This window comes from Vigna unguiculata, chromosome 5 (genome assembly GCF_037176805.1).
Source record: "Vigna unguiculata cultivar grain cowpea cultivar isolate G323 ecotype 2 chromosome 5, ASM3717680v1, whole genome shotgun sequence".
Taxonomy (NCBI): domain Eukaryota; kingdom Viridiplantae; phylum Streptophyta; class Magnoliopsida; order Fabales; family Fabaceae; genus Vigna; species Vigna unguiculata.
In genome coordinates, this window is record NC_140796.1 from 32,002,466 (window position 1) to 32,016,859 (window position 14,394).

A 14,394-nucleotide genomic window follows, 5' to 3' on the forward strand; every position below is an offset into this window, starting at 1 on the left:
TTCTTTAATTTCCATTCCTTCCACAGTTTATATTTCTTCCTTTTCTATTCCTTCTTTTTCTATTTTCTCCTTCAGCCTATGTTGATCCTTACTGGCTTATGTTGGTGTCATAAATTTCAACTTCATTTCATGTCCCTCATGCCTCAAATAAAGGGAACCTTTATCAAGATTGAGCGTTTTAAAATGAAGCCATGCCAATCTCAAAAGAAGATGACAAGAGTTCGTGTGAGCAATATCAGATAATACTTCTTGCACACATTGTCTCGTACTGAATTTGATCCTTGCTGGATTCGAGTGAATGCTTGTTGGTAATTTGAGTTTCTCCACCAATCTTTGGCTTACAATAGTGTTGTCGTTTTCGTAAACGAATGCACCTAAACATGCGAGGCCTTTGATTAAACACCTTGTTTCTCTACTACCTTTTCCACCATCTTTATCTTTTCTTCCTTTTCTTTTTCTTTAATTTCCATTCCTTCCACAGTTTATATTTCTTCCTTTTCTATTCCTTCTTTTTCTATTATCTCCTTCAACCTATGTTGATCCTTACTGGCTTGTGTTGGTGTCATAAATTTCAACTTCATTTCATGTCCCTCATGCCTCAAATAAAGGGAACCTTTATCAAGATTGAGCGTTTTAAAATGAAGCCATGCCAATCTCAAAAGAAGATGATAAGAGTTCGTGTGAGCAATATCAGATAATACTTCTTGCACACATTGTCCCGTACTGAATTTGATCCTTGCTTGATTCGAGTGAATGCTTGTTGGTAACCTGAGTTTCTCCACCAATCTTTGGCTTACAACAGTGTTGTCGCTTTCGTAAACGAATGCAACTAAACTCGAGAGGCCTTTGATTAAACACCTTGTTTCTCTACTACCTTTTCCACCATCTTTATCTTTTCTTCCTTTTCTTTTTCTTTAATTTCCATTCCTTCCACAGTTTATATTTCTTCCTTTTCTATTCTTTCTTTTTCTATTTTCTCCTTCAGCCTATGTTGATCCTTACTAGCTTGTGTTGGTGTTATAAATTTCAACTTCATTTCATGTCCCTCATGCGTCAAATAGAGGGAACCTTTATCAAGATTGAGCGTTTTAAAATCAAGCCATGCCAATCTCAAAAGAAGATGACAAGAGTTCGTGTGAGCAATATCAGATAATACTTCTTGCACACATTGTCCCGTACTGAATTTGATCCTTGCTTGATTTGAGTGAATGCTTGTTGGTAACTTGAGTTTCTCCACCAATCTTAGGCTTACAACAGTGTTGTCGTTTTCGTAAACGAATGCACCTAAACATGAGAGGCCTTTGATTAAACACCTTGTTTCTCTACTACCTTTTCCACCATCTTTATCTTTTCTTCCTTTTCTTTTTCTTTAATTTCCATTCCTTCCACAGTTTATATTTCTTCCTTTTCTATTTCTTCTTTTTCTATTTTCTCCTTCAGCCTATGTTGATCCTTACTGGCTTGTGTTGGTGTCATAAATTTCAACTTCATTTCATGTCCCTCATGCCTCAAATAAAGGGAACCTTTATCAAGATTGAGCGTTTTAAAATGAAGCCATGCCAATCTCAAAAGAAGATGACAAGAGTTCGTGTGAGTAATATCAGATAATACTTCTTGCACACATTGTCCCGTACTGAATTTGATCCTTGCTTGATTCGAGTGAATGCTTGTTGGTAACCTGAGTTTCTCCACCAATCTTTGGCTTATAACAGTGTTGTCGCTTTCGTAAACGAATGCAACTAAACATGGGATGCCTTTGATTAAACACCTTGTTTCTCTACTACCTTTTCCACCATCTTTATCTTTTCTTCCTTTTCTTTTTCTTTAATTTCCATTCCTTCCACAGTTTATATTTCTTCCTTTTCTATTCTTTCTTTTTCTATTTTCTCCTTCAGCCTATGTTGATCCTTACTAGCTTGTGTTGGTGTCATAAATTTCAACTTCATTTCATGTCCCTCATGCGTCAAATAGAGGGAACCTTTATCAAGATTGAGCGTTTTAAAATGAAGCCATGCCAATCTCAAAAGAAGATGACAAGAGTTCGTGTGAGCAATATCAGATAATACTTCTTGCACACATTGTCCCGTACTGAATTTGATCCTTGCTTGATTTGAGTGAATGCTTGTTGGTAACTTGAGTTTCTCCACCAATCTTAGGCTTACAACAGTGTTGTCGTTTTCGTAAACGAATGCACCTAAACATGAGAGGCCTTTGATTAAACACCTTGTTTCTCTACTACCTTTTCCACCATCTTTATCTTTTCTTCCTTTTCTTTTTCTTGAATTTCCATTCCTTCCACAGTTTATATTTTTCCTTTTCTATTTCTTCTTTTTCTATTTTCTCCTTCAGCCTATGTTGATCCTTACTGGCTTGTGTTGGTGTCATAAATTTCAACTTCATTTCATGTCCCTCATGCCTCAAATAAAGGGAACCTTTATCAAGATTGAGCGTTTTAAAATGAAGCCATGCCAATCTCAAAAGAAGATGACAAGAGTTCGTGTGAGCAATATCAGATAATACTTCTTGCACACATTGTCCCGTACTGAATTTGATCCTTGCTTGATTCGAGTGAATGCTTGTTGGTAACCTGAGTTTCTCCACCAATCTTTGGCTTATAACAGTGTTGTCGCTTTCGTAAACGAATGCAACTAAACATGGGAGGCCTTTGATTAAACACCTTGTTTCTCTACTACCTTTTCCACCATCTTTATCTTTTCTTCCTTTTCTTTTTCTTTAATTTCCATTCCTTCCACAGTTTATATTTCTTCCTTTTCTATTCTTTCTTTTTCTATTTTCTCCTTCAGCCTATGTTGATCCTTACTGGCTTGTGTTGGTGTCATAAATTTCAACTTCATTTCATGTCCCTCATGCGTCAAATAGAGGGAACCTTTATCAAGATTGAGCGTTTTAAAATGAAGCCATGCCAATCTCAAAAGAAGATGACAAGAGTTCGTGTGAGCAATATCAGATAATACTTCTTGCACATATTGTCCCGTACTGAATTTGATCCTTGCTTGATTCGAGTGAATGCTTGTTGGTAACTTGAGTTTCTCCACCAATCTTAGGCTTACAACAGCGTTGTCGTTTTCGTAAACGAATGCATCTAAACATGAGAGGCCTTTGATTAAACACCTTTTTTCTCTACTACCTTTTCCACCATCTTTATCTTTTCTTCCTTTTCTTTTTCTTCAATTTCCATTCCTTCCACAGTTTATATTTCTTCCTTTTCTATTCCTTCTTTTTCTATTTTCTCCTTCAGCCTATGTTGATCCTTACTGGCTTGTGTTGGTGTCATAAATTTCAACTTCATTTCATGTCCCTCATGCCTCAAATAAAGGGAACCTTTATCAAGATTGAGCGTTTTAAAATGAAGCCATGCTAATCTCAAAAGAAGATGATAAGAGTTCGTGTGAGCAATATCAGATAATACTTCTTGCACACATTGTCCCGTACTGAATTTGATCCTTGCTTGATTCGAGTGAATGCTTGTTGGTAACCTGAGTTTCTCCACCAATCTTTGGCTTACAACAGTGTTGTCGCTTTCGTAAACAAATGCAACTAAACATGGGAGGCCTTTGATTAAACACCTTGTTTCTCTACTACCTTTTCCACCATCTTTATCTTTTCTTCCTTTTCTTTTTGTTTAATTTCCATTCCTTCCACAGTTTATATTTCTTCCTTTTCTATTCTTTCTTTTTCTATTTTCTCCTTCAGCGTATGTTGATCCTTACTGGCTTGTGTTGGTGTCATAAATTTCAACTTCATTTCATGTCCCTCATGCGTCAAATAGAGGGAACCTTTATCAAGATTGAGCGTTTTAAAATGAAGCCATGCCAATCTCAAAAGAAGATGACAAGAGTTCGTGTGAGCAATATCAGATAATACTTCTTGCACACATTGTCCCGTACTGAATTTGATCCTCGCTTGATTTGAGTGAATGCTTGTTGGTATCTTGAGTTTCTCCACCAATCTTTGGCTTACAACAGTGTTGTCGCTTTCGTCAACGAATGCAACTAAACATGGGAGGCCTTTGATTAAACACCTTGTTTCTCTACTACCTTTTCCACCATCTTTATCTTTTCTTCCTTTTCTTTTTCTTTAATTTCCATTCCTTCCACAGTTTATATTTCTTCCTTTTCTATTCTTTCTTTTTCTATTTTCTCCTTCAGCCTATATTGATCCTTACTGGCTTGTGTTGGTGTCATAAATTTCAACTTCATTTCATGTCCCTCATGCCTGAAATAAAGGGAACCTTTATCAAGATTGAGCGTTTTAAAATGAAGCCATGCCAATCTCAAAAGAAGATGACAAGAGTTCGTGTGAGCAATATCAGAGTATACTTCTTGCACACATTGTCCCGTACTGAATTTGATCCTTACTTGATTCGAGTGAATGCTTGTTGGTAACCTGAGTTTCTCCACCAATCTTTGGCTTACAACAGTGTTGTCGCTTTAGTAAACGAATGCAACTAAACATGGGAGGCCTTTGATTAAACACCTTGTTTCTCTACTACCTTTTCCACCATCTTTATCTTTTCTTCCTTTTCTTTTTCTTTAATTTCCATTCCTTCCACAGTTTATATTTCTTCCTTTTCTATTTCTTCTTTTTCTATTTTCTCCTTTAGCCTATGTTGATCCTTACTGGCTTGTGTTGGTGTCATAAATTTCAACTTCATTTCATGTCCCTCATGCCTCAAATAAAGGGAACCTTTATCAAGATTGAGCGTTTTAAAATGAAGCCATGCCAATCTCAAAAGAAGATGACAAGAGTTCGTGTGAGCAATATCAGATAATACTTCTTACACACATTGTCCCGTACTGAATTTGATCCTTGCTTGATTCGAGTGAATGCTTGTTGGTAACCTGAGTTTCTCCACCAATCTTTGGCTTACAACAGTGTTGTCGCTTTCGTCAACGAATGCAACTAAACATGGGAGGCCTTTGATTAAACACCTTGTTTCTCTACTACCTTTTCCACCATCTTTATCTTTTCTTCCTTTTCTTTTTCTTTAATTTCCATTCCTTCCACAGTTTATATTTCTTCCTTTTCTATTCTTTCTTTTTCTATTTTCTCCTTCAGCCTATGTTGATCCTTACTGGCTTGTGTTGGTGTCATAAATTTCAACTTCATTTCATGTCCCTCATGCCTGAAATAAAGGGAACCTTTATCAAGATTGAGCGTTTTAAAATGAAGCCATGCCAATCTCAAAAGAAGATGACAAGAGTTCGTGTGAGCAATATCAGATAATACTTCTTGCACACATTGTCCCGTACTGAATTTGATCCTTACTTGATTCGAGTGAATGCTTGTTGGTAACCTGAGTTTCTCCACCAATCTTTGGCTTACAACAGTGTTGTCGCTTTAGTAAACGAATGCAACTAAACATGGGAGGCCTTTGATTAAACACCTTGTTTCTCTACTACCTTTTCCACCATCTTTATCTTTTCTTCCTTTTCTTTTTCTTTAATTTCCATTCCTTCCACAGTTTATATTTCTTCCTTTTCTATTCTTTCTTTTTCTATTTTCTCCTTCAGCCTATGTTGATCCTTACTGGCTTGTGTTGGTGTCATAAATTTCAACTTCATTTCATGTCCCTCATGCCTCAAATAAAGGGAACCTTTATCAAGATTGAGCGTTTTAAAATGAAGCCATGCCAATCTCAAAAGAAGATGACAAGAGTTCGTGTGAGCAATATCAGATAATACTTCTTGCACACATTGTCCTACTACATTTGATCCTTGCTTGATTCGAGTGAATGCTTGTTGGTAACCTGAGTTTCTCCACCAATCTTTGGCTTACAATAGTGTTGTCGCATTCGTAAACGAATGCAACTAAACATGGGAGGCCTTTGATTAAACACCTTGTTTCTCTACTACCTTTTCCACCATCTTTATCTTTTCTTCTTTTTCTTTTTCTTTAATTTTCATTCCTTCCACGGTTTATATTTCTTCATTTTCTATTCTTTCTTTTTCTATTTTCTCCTTCAGCCTATGTTGATCCTTACTGGCTTGAGTTGGTGTCATAAATTTCAACTTCATTTCATGTCCGTCATGCCTCAAATAAAGGGAACCTTTATCAAGATTGAGCGTTTTAAAATGAAGCCATGCCAATCTCAAAAGAAGATGACAAGAGTTTGTGTGAGCAATATCAGATAATACTTCTTGCACATATTGTCCCGTACTGAATTTGATCCTTGCTTGATTCGAGTGAATGCTTGTTGGTAACTTGAGTTTCTCCACCAATCTTAGGCTTACAACAGCGTTGTCGTTTTCGTAAACGAATGCACCTAAACATGAGAGGCCTTTGATTAAACACCTTTTTTCTCTACTACCTTTTCCACCATCTTTATCTTTTCTTCCTTTTCTTTTTCTTTAATTTCCATTCCTTCCACAGTTTATATTTCTTCCTTTTCTATTCTTTCTTTTTCTATTTTCTCCTTCAGCCTATGTTGATCCTTACTGGCTTGTGTTGGTGTCATAAATTTCAACTTCATTTCATGTCCCTCATGCCTCAAATAAAGGGAACCTTTATCAAGATTGAGCGTTTTACGATGAAGCCATGCCGATCTCAAATGAAGATGACAAGAGTTTGTTGGAGCAATATCAGATAATACTTCTTGCACACATTGTCCCGTACTGAATTTGATCCTTGCTTGATTCGAGTGAATGCTTGTTGGTAACCTGAGTTTCTCCACCAATCTTTGGCTTACAACAGTGTTGTCGCTTTCGTCAACGAATGCAACTAAACATGGGAGGCCTTTGATTAAACACCTTGTTTCTCTACTACCTTTTCCACCATCTTTATCTTTTCTTCCTTTTCTTTTTCTTTAATTTCCATTCCTTCCACAGTTTATATTTCTTCCTTTTCTATTCTTTCTTTTTCTATTTTCTCCTTCAGCCTATGTTGATCCTTACTGGCTTGTGTTGGTGTCATAAATTTCAACTTCATTTCATGTCCCTCATGCCTCAAATAAAGGGAACCTTTATCAAGATTGAGCGTTTTAAAATGAAGCCATGCCAATCTCAAAAGAAGATGACAAGAGTTCGTGTGAGCAATATCAGATAATACTTCTTGCACACATTGTCCTACTACATTTGATCCTTACTTGATTCGAGTGAATGCTTGTTGGTAACTTGAGTTTCTCCACCAATCTTTGGCTTACAACAGTGTTGTCGCTTTAGTAAACGAATGCAACTAAACATGGGAGGCCTTTGATTAAACACCTTGTTTCTCTACTACCTTTTCCACCATCTTTATCTTTTCTTCCTTTTCTTTTTCTTTAATTTCCATTCCTTCCACAGTTTATATTTCTTCCTTTTCTATTCTTTCTTTTTCTATTTTCTCCTTCAGCCTATGTTGATCCTTACTGGCTTGTGTTGGTGTCATAAATTTCAACTTCATTTCATGTCCCTCATGCCTCAAATAAAGGGAACCTTTATCAAGATTGAGCGTTTTAAAATGAAGCCATGCCAATCTCAAAAGAAGATGACAAGAGTTCGTGTGAGCAATATCAGATAATACTTCTTGCACACATTGTCCCGTACTGAATTTGATCCTTACTTGATTCGAGTGAATGCTTGTTGGTAACCTGAGTTTCTCCACCAATCTTTGGCTTACAACAGTGTTGTCGCTTTAGTAAACGAATGCAACTAAACATGGGAGGCCTTTGATTAAACACCTTGTTTCTCTACTACCTTTTCCACCATCTTTATCTTTTCTTCCTTTTCATTTTCTTTAATTTCCATTCCTTCCACAGTTTATATTTCTTCCTTTTCTATTCTTTCTTTTTCTATTTTCTCCTTCAGCCTATGTTGATCCTTACTGGCTTGTGTTGGTGTCATAAATTTCAACTTCATTTCATGTCCCTCATGCCTCAAATAAAGGGAACCTTTATCAAGATTGAGCGTTTTAAAATGAAGCCATGCCAATCTCAAAAGAAGATGACAAGAGTTTGTGTGAGCAATATCAGATAATACTTCTTGCACACATTGTCCCGTACTGAATTTGATCCTTACTTGATTCGAGTGAATGCTTGTTGGTAACCTGAGTTTCTCCACCAATCTTTGGCTTACAACAGTGTTGTCGCTTTAGTAAACGAATGCAACTAAACATGGGAGGCCTTTGATTAAACACCTTGTTTCTCTACTACCTTTTCCACCATCTTTATCTTTTCTTCCTTTTCATTTTCTTTAATTTCCATTCCTTCCACAGTTTATATTTCTTCCTTTTCTATTCTTTCTTTTTCTATTTTCTCCTTCAGCCTATGTTGATCCTTACTGGCTTGTGTTGGTGTCATAAATTTCAACTTCATTTCATGTCCCTCATGCGTCAAATAGAGGGAACCTTTATCAAGATTGAGCGTTTTAAAATGAAGCCATGCCAATCTCAAAAGAAGATGACAAGAGTTCGTGTGAGCAATATCAGATAATACTTCTTGCACACATTGTCCCGTACTGAATTTGATCCTTGCTTGATTTGAGTGAATGCTTGTTGGTAACTTGAGTTTCTCCACCAATCTTAGGCTTACAACAGTGTTGTCGTTTTCGTAAACGAATGCACCTAAACATGAGAGGCCTTTGATTAAACACCTTGTTTCTCTACTACCTTTTCCACCATCTTTATCTTTTCTTCCTTTTCTTTTTCTTTAATTTCCATTCCTTCCACAGTTTATATTTCTTCCTTTTCTATTTCTTCTTTTTCTATTTTCTCCTTCAGCCTATGTTGATCCTTACTGGCTTGTGTTGGTGTCATAAATTTCAACTTCATTTCATGTCCCTCATGCCTCAAATAAAGGGAACCTTTATCAAGATTGAGCGTTTTAAAATGAAGCCATGCCAATCTCAAAAGAAGATGACAAGAGTTCGTGTGAGCAATATCAGATAATACTTCTTGCACACATTGTCCCGTACTGAATTTGATCCTTGCTTGATTCGAGTGAATGCTTGTTGGTAACCTGAGTTTCTCCACCAATCTTTGGCTTATAACAGTATTGTCGCTTTCGTAAACGAATGCAACTAAACATAGGAGGCCTTTGATTAAACACCTTGTTTCTCTACTACCTTTTCCACCATCTTTATCTTTTCTTCCTTTTCTTTTTCTTTAATTTCCATTCCTTCCACAGTTTATATTTCTTCCTTTTCTATTCTTTCTTTTTCTATTTTCTCCTTCAGCCTATGTTGATCCTTACTGGCTTGTGTTGGTGTCATAAATTTCAACTTCATTTCATGTCCCTCATGCGTCAAATAGAAGGAACCTTTATCAAGATTGAGCGTTTTAAAATGAAGCCATGCCAATCTCAAAAGAAGATGACAAGAGTTCGTGTGAGCAATATCAGATAATACTTCTTGCACACATTGTCCCGTACTGAATTTGATCCTTGCTTGATTCGAGTGAATGCTTGTTGGTAACCTGAGTTTCTCCACCAATCTTTGGCTTATAACAGTATTGTCGCTTTCGTAAACGAATGCAACTAAACATAGGAGGCCTTTGATTAAACACCTTGTTTCTCTACTACCTTTTCCACCATCTTTATCTTTTCTTCCTTTTCTTTTTCTTTAATTTCCATTCCTTCCACAGTTTATATTTCTTCCTTTTCTATTCTTTCTTTTTCTATTTTCTCCTTCAGCCTATGTTGATCCTTACTGGCTTGTGTTGGTGTCATAAATTTCAACTTCATTTCATGTCCCTCATGCGTCAAATAGAGGGAACCTTTATCAAGATTGAGCTTTTTAAAATGAAGCCATGCCAATCTCAAAAGAAGATGACAAGAGTTCGTGTGAGCAATATCAGATAATACTTCTTGCACACATTATCCCGTACTGAATTTGATCCTCGCTTGATTTGAGTGAATGCTTGTTGGTAACTTGAGTTTCTCCACCAATCTTAGGCTTACAACAGTGTTGTCGTTTTCATAAACGAATGCACCTAAACATGAGAGGCCTTTGATTAAACACCTTGTTTCTCTACTACCTTTTCCACCATCTTTATCTTTTCTTCCTTTTCTTTTTCTTTAATTTCCATTCCTTCCACAGTTTATATTTCTTCCTTTTCTATTTCTTCTTTTTCTATTTTCTCCTTCAGCCTATGTTGATCCTTACTGGCTTGTGTTGGTGTCATAAATTTCAACTTCATTTCATGTCCCTCATGCCTCAAATAAAGGGAACCTTTATCAAGATTGAGCGTTTTAAAATGAAGCCATGCCAATCTCAAAAGAAGATGACAAGAGTTCGTGTGAGCAATATCAGATAATACTTCTTGCACACATTGTCCCGTACTGAATTTGATCCTTGCTTGATTCGAGTGAATGCTTGTTGGTAACCTGAGTTTCTCCACCAATCTTTGGCTTATAACAGTATTGTCGCTTTCGTAAACGAATGCAACTAAACATGGGAGGCCTTTGATTAAACACCTTGTTTCTCTACTACCTTTTCCACCATCTTTATCTTTTCTTCCTTTTCTTTTTCTTTAATTTCCATTCCTTCCACAGTTTATATTTCTTCCTTTTCTATTCTTTCTTTTTCTATTTTCTCCTTCAGCCTATGTTGATCCTTACTGGCTTGTGTTGGTGTCATAAATTTCAACTTCATTTCATGTCCCTCATGCGTCAAATAGAGGGAACCTTTATCAAGATTGAGCGTTTTAAAATGAAGCCATGCCAATCTCAAAAGAAGATGACAAGAGTTCGTGTGAGCAATATCAGATAATACTTCTTGCACATATTGTCCCGTACTGAATTTGATCCTTGCTTGATTCGAGTGAATGCTTGTTGGTAACTTGAGTTTCTCCACCAATCTTAGGCTTACAACAGCGTTGTCGTTTTCGTAAACGAATGCATCTAAACATGAGAGGCCTTTGATTAAACACCTTTTTTCTCTACTACCTTTTCCACCATCTTTATCTTTTCTTCCTTTTCTTTTTCTTTAATTTCCATTCCTTCCACAGTTTATATTTCTTCCTTTTCTATTCCTTCTTTTTCTATTTTCTCCTTCAGCCTATGTTGATCCTTACTGGCTTGTGTTGGTGTCATAAATTTCAACTTCATTTCATGTCCCTCATGCCTCAAATAAAGGGAACCTTTATCAAGATTGAGCGTTTTAAAATGAAGCCATGCTAATCTCAAAAGAAGATGATAAGAGTTCGTGTGAGCAATATCAGATAATACTTCTTGCACACATTGTCCCGTACTGAATTTGATCCTTGCTTGATTCGAGTGAATGCTTGTTGGTAACCTGAGTTTCTCCACCAATCTTTGGCTTACAACAGTGTTGTCGCTTTCGTAAACAAATGCAACTAAACATGGGAGGCCTTTGATTAAACACCTTGTTTCTCTACTACCTTTTCCACCATCTTTATCTTTTCTTCCTTTTCTTTTTCTTTAATTTCCATTCCTTCCACAGTTTATATTTCTTCCTTTTCTATTCTTTCTTTTTCTATTTTCTCCTTCAGCCTATGTTGATCCTTACTGGCTTGTGTTGGTGTCATAAATTTCAACTTCATTTCATGTCCCTCATGCGTCAAATAGAGGGAACCTTTATCAAGATTGAGCGTTTTAAAATGAAGCCATGCCAATCTCAAAAGAAGATGACAAGAGTTCGTGTGAGCAATATCAGATAATACTTCTTGCACATATTGTCCCGTACTGAATTTGATCCTTGCTTGATTCGAGTGAATGCTTGTTGGTAACTTGAGTTTCTCCACCAATCTTAGGCTTACAACAGCGTTGTCGTTTTCGTAAACGAATGCATCTAAACATGAGAGGCCTTTGATTAAACACCTTTTTTCTCTACTACCTTTTCCACCATCTTTATCTTTTCTTCCTTTTCTTTTTCTTTAATTTCCATTCCTTCCACAGTTTATATTTCTTCCTTTTCTATTCCTTCTTTTTCTATTTTCTCCTTCAGCCTATGTTGATCCTTACTGGCTTGTGTTGGTGTCATAAATTTCAACTTCATTTCATGTCCCTCATGCCTGAAATAAAGGGAACCTTTATCAAGATTGAGCGTTTTAAAATGAAGCCATGCTAATCTCAAAAGAAGATGATAAGAGTTCGTGTGAGCAATATCAGATAATACTTCTTGCACACATTGTCCCGTACTGAATTTGATCCTTGCTTGATTCGAGTGAATGCTTGTTGGTAACCTGAGTTTCTCCACCAATCTTTGGCTTACAACAGTGTTGTCGCTTTCGTAAACAAATGCAACTAAACATGGGAGGCCTTTGATTAAACACCTTGTTTCTCTACTACCTTTTCCACCATCTTTATCTTTTCTTCCTTTTCTTTTTCTTTAATTTCCATTCCTTCCACAGTTTATATTTCTTCCTTTTCTATTCTTTCTTTTTCTATTTTCTCCTTCAGCCTATGTTGATCCTTACTGGCTTGTGTTGGTGTCATAAATTTCAACTTCATTTCATGTCCCTCATGCGTCAAATAGAGGGAACCTTTATCAAGATTGAGCTTTTTAAAATGAAGCCATGCCAATCTCAAAAGAAGATGACAAGAGTTCGTGTGAGCAATATCAGATAATACTTCTTGCACACATTATCCCGTACTGAATTTGATCCTCGCTTGATTTGAGTGAATGCTTGTTGGTAACTTGAGTTTCTCCACCAATCTTAGGCTTACAACAGTGTTGTCGTTTTCATAAACGAATGCACCTAAACATGAGAGGCCTTTGATTAAACACCTTGTTTCTCTACTACCTTTTCCACCATCTTTATCTTTTCTTCCTTTTCTTTTTCTTTAATTTCCATTCCTTTCACAGTTTATATTTCTTCCTTTTCTATTTCTTCTTTTTCTATTTTCTCCTTCAGCCTATGTTGATCCTTACTGGCTTGTGTTGGTGTCATAAATTTCAACTTCATTTCATGTCCCTCATGCCTCAAATAAAGGGAACCTTTATCAAGATTGAGCGTTTTAAAATGAAGCCATGCCAATCTCAAAAGAAGATGACAAGAGTTCGTGTGAGCAATATCAGATAATACTTCTTAGACACATTGTCCCGTACTGAATTTGATCCTTGCTTGATTCGAGTGAATGCTTGTTGGTAACCTGAGTTTCTCCACCAATCTTTGGCTTACAACAGTGTTGTTGCTTTCGTAAACGAATGCAACTAAACATGGGAGGCCTTTGATTAAACACCTTGTTTCTCTACTACCTTTTCCACCATCTTTATCTTTTCTTCCTTTTCTTTTTCTTTAATTTCCATTCCTTCCACAGTTTATATTTCTTCCTTTTCTATTCTTTCTTTTTCTATTTTCTGCTTCAGCCTATGTTGATCCTTACTGGCTTGTGTTGGTGTCATAAATTTCAACTTCATTTCATGTCCCTCATGCCTGAAATAAAGGGAACCTTTATCAAGATTGAGCGTTTTAAAATGAAGCCATGCCAATCTCAAAAGAAGATGACAAGAGTTCGTGTGAGCAATATCAGATAATAGTTCTTGCACACATTGTCCCGTACTGAATTTGATCCTTACTTGATTCGAGTGAATGCTTGTTGGTAACCTGAGTTTCTCCACCAATCTTTGGCTTACAACAGTGTTGTCGCTTTAGTAAACGAATGCAACTAAACATGGGAGGCCTTTGATTAAACACCTTGTTTCTCTACTACCTTTTCCACCATCTTTATCTTTTCTTCCTTTTCTTTTTCTTTAATTTCCATTCCTTCCACAGTTTATATTTCTTCCTTTTCTATTCTTTCTTTTTCTATTTTCTCCTTCAGCCTAGGTTGATCCTTACTGGCTTGTGTTGGTGTCATAAATTTCAACTTCATTTCATGTCCCTCATGCCTCAAATAAAGGGAACCTTTATCAAGATTGAGCGTTTTAAAATGAAGCCATGCCAATCTCAAAAGAAGATGACAAGAGTTCGTGTGAGCAATATCAGATAATACTTCTTGCACACATTGTCCTACTACATTTGATCCTTGCTTGATTCGAGTGAATGCTTGTTGGTAACCTGAGTTTCTCCACCAATCTTTGGCTTACAATAGTGTTGTCGCATTCGTAAACGAATGCAACTAAACATGGGAGGCCTTTGATTAAACACCTTGTTTCTCTACTACCTTTTCCACCATCTTTATCTTTTCTTCTTTTTCTTTTTCTTTAATTTTCATTCCTTCCACGGTTTATATTTCTTCATTTTCTATTCTTTCTTTTTCTATTTTCTCCTTCAGCCTATGTTGATCCTTACTGGCTTGTGTTGGTGTCATAAATTTCAACTTCATTTCATGTCCGTCATGCCTCAAATAAAGGGAACCTTTATCAAGATTGAGCGTTTTAAAATGAAGCCATGCCAATCTCAAAAGAACATGACAAGAGTTCGTGTGAGCAATATCAGATAATACTTCTTGCACATATTGTCCCGTACTGAATTTGATCCTTGCTTGATTCGAGT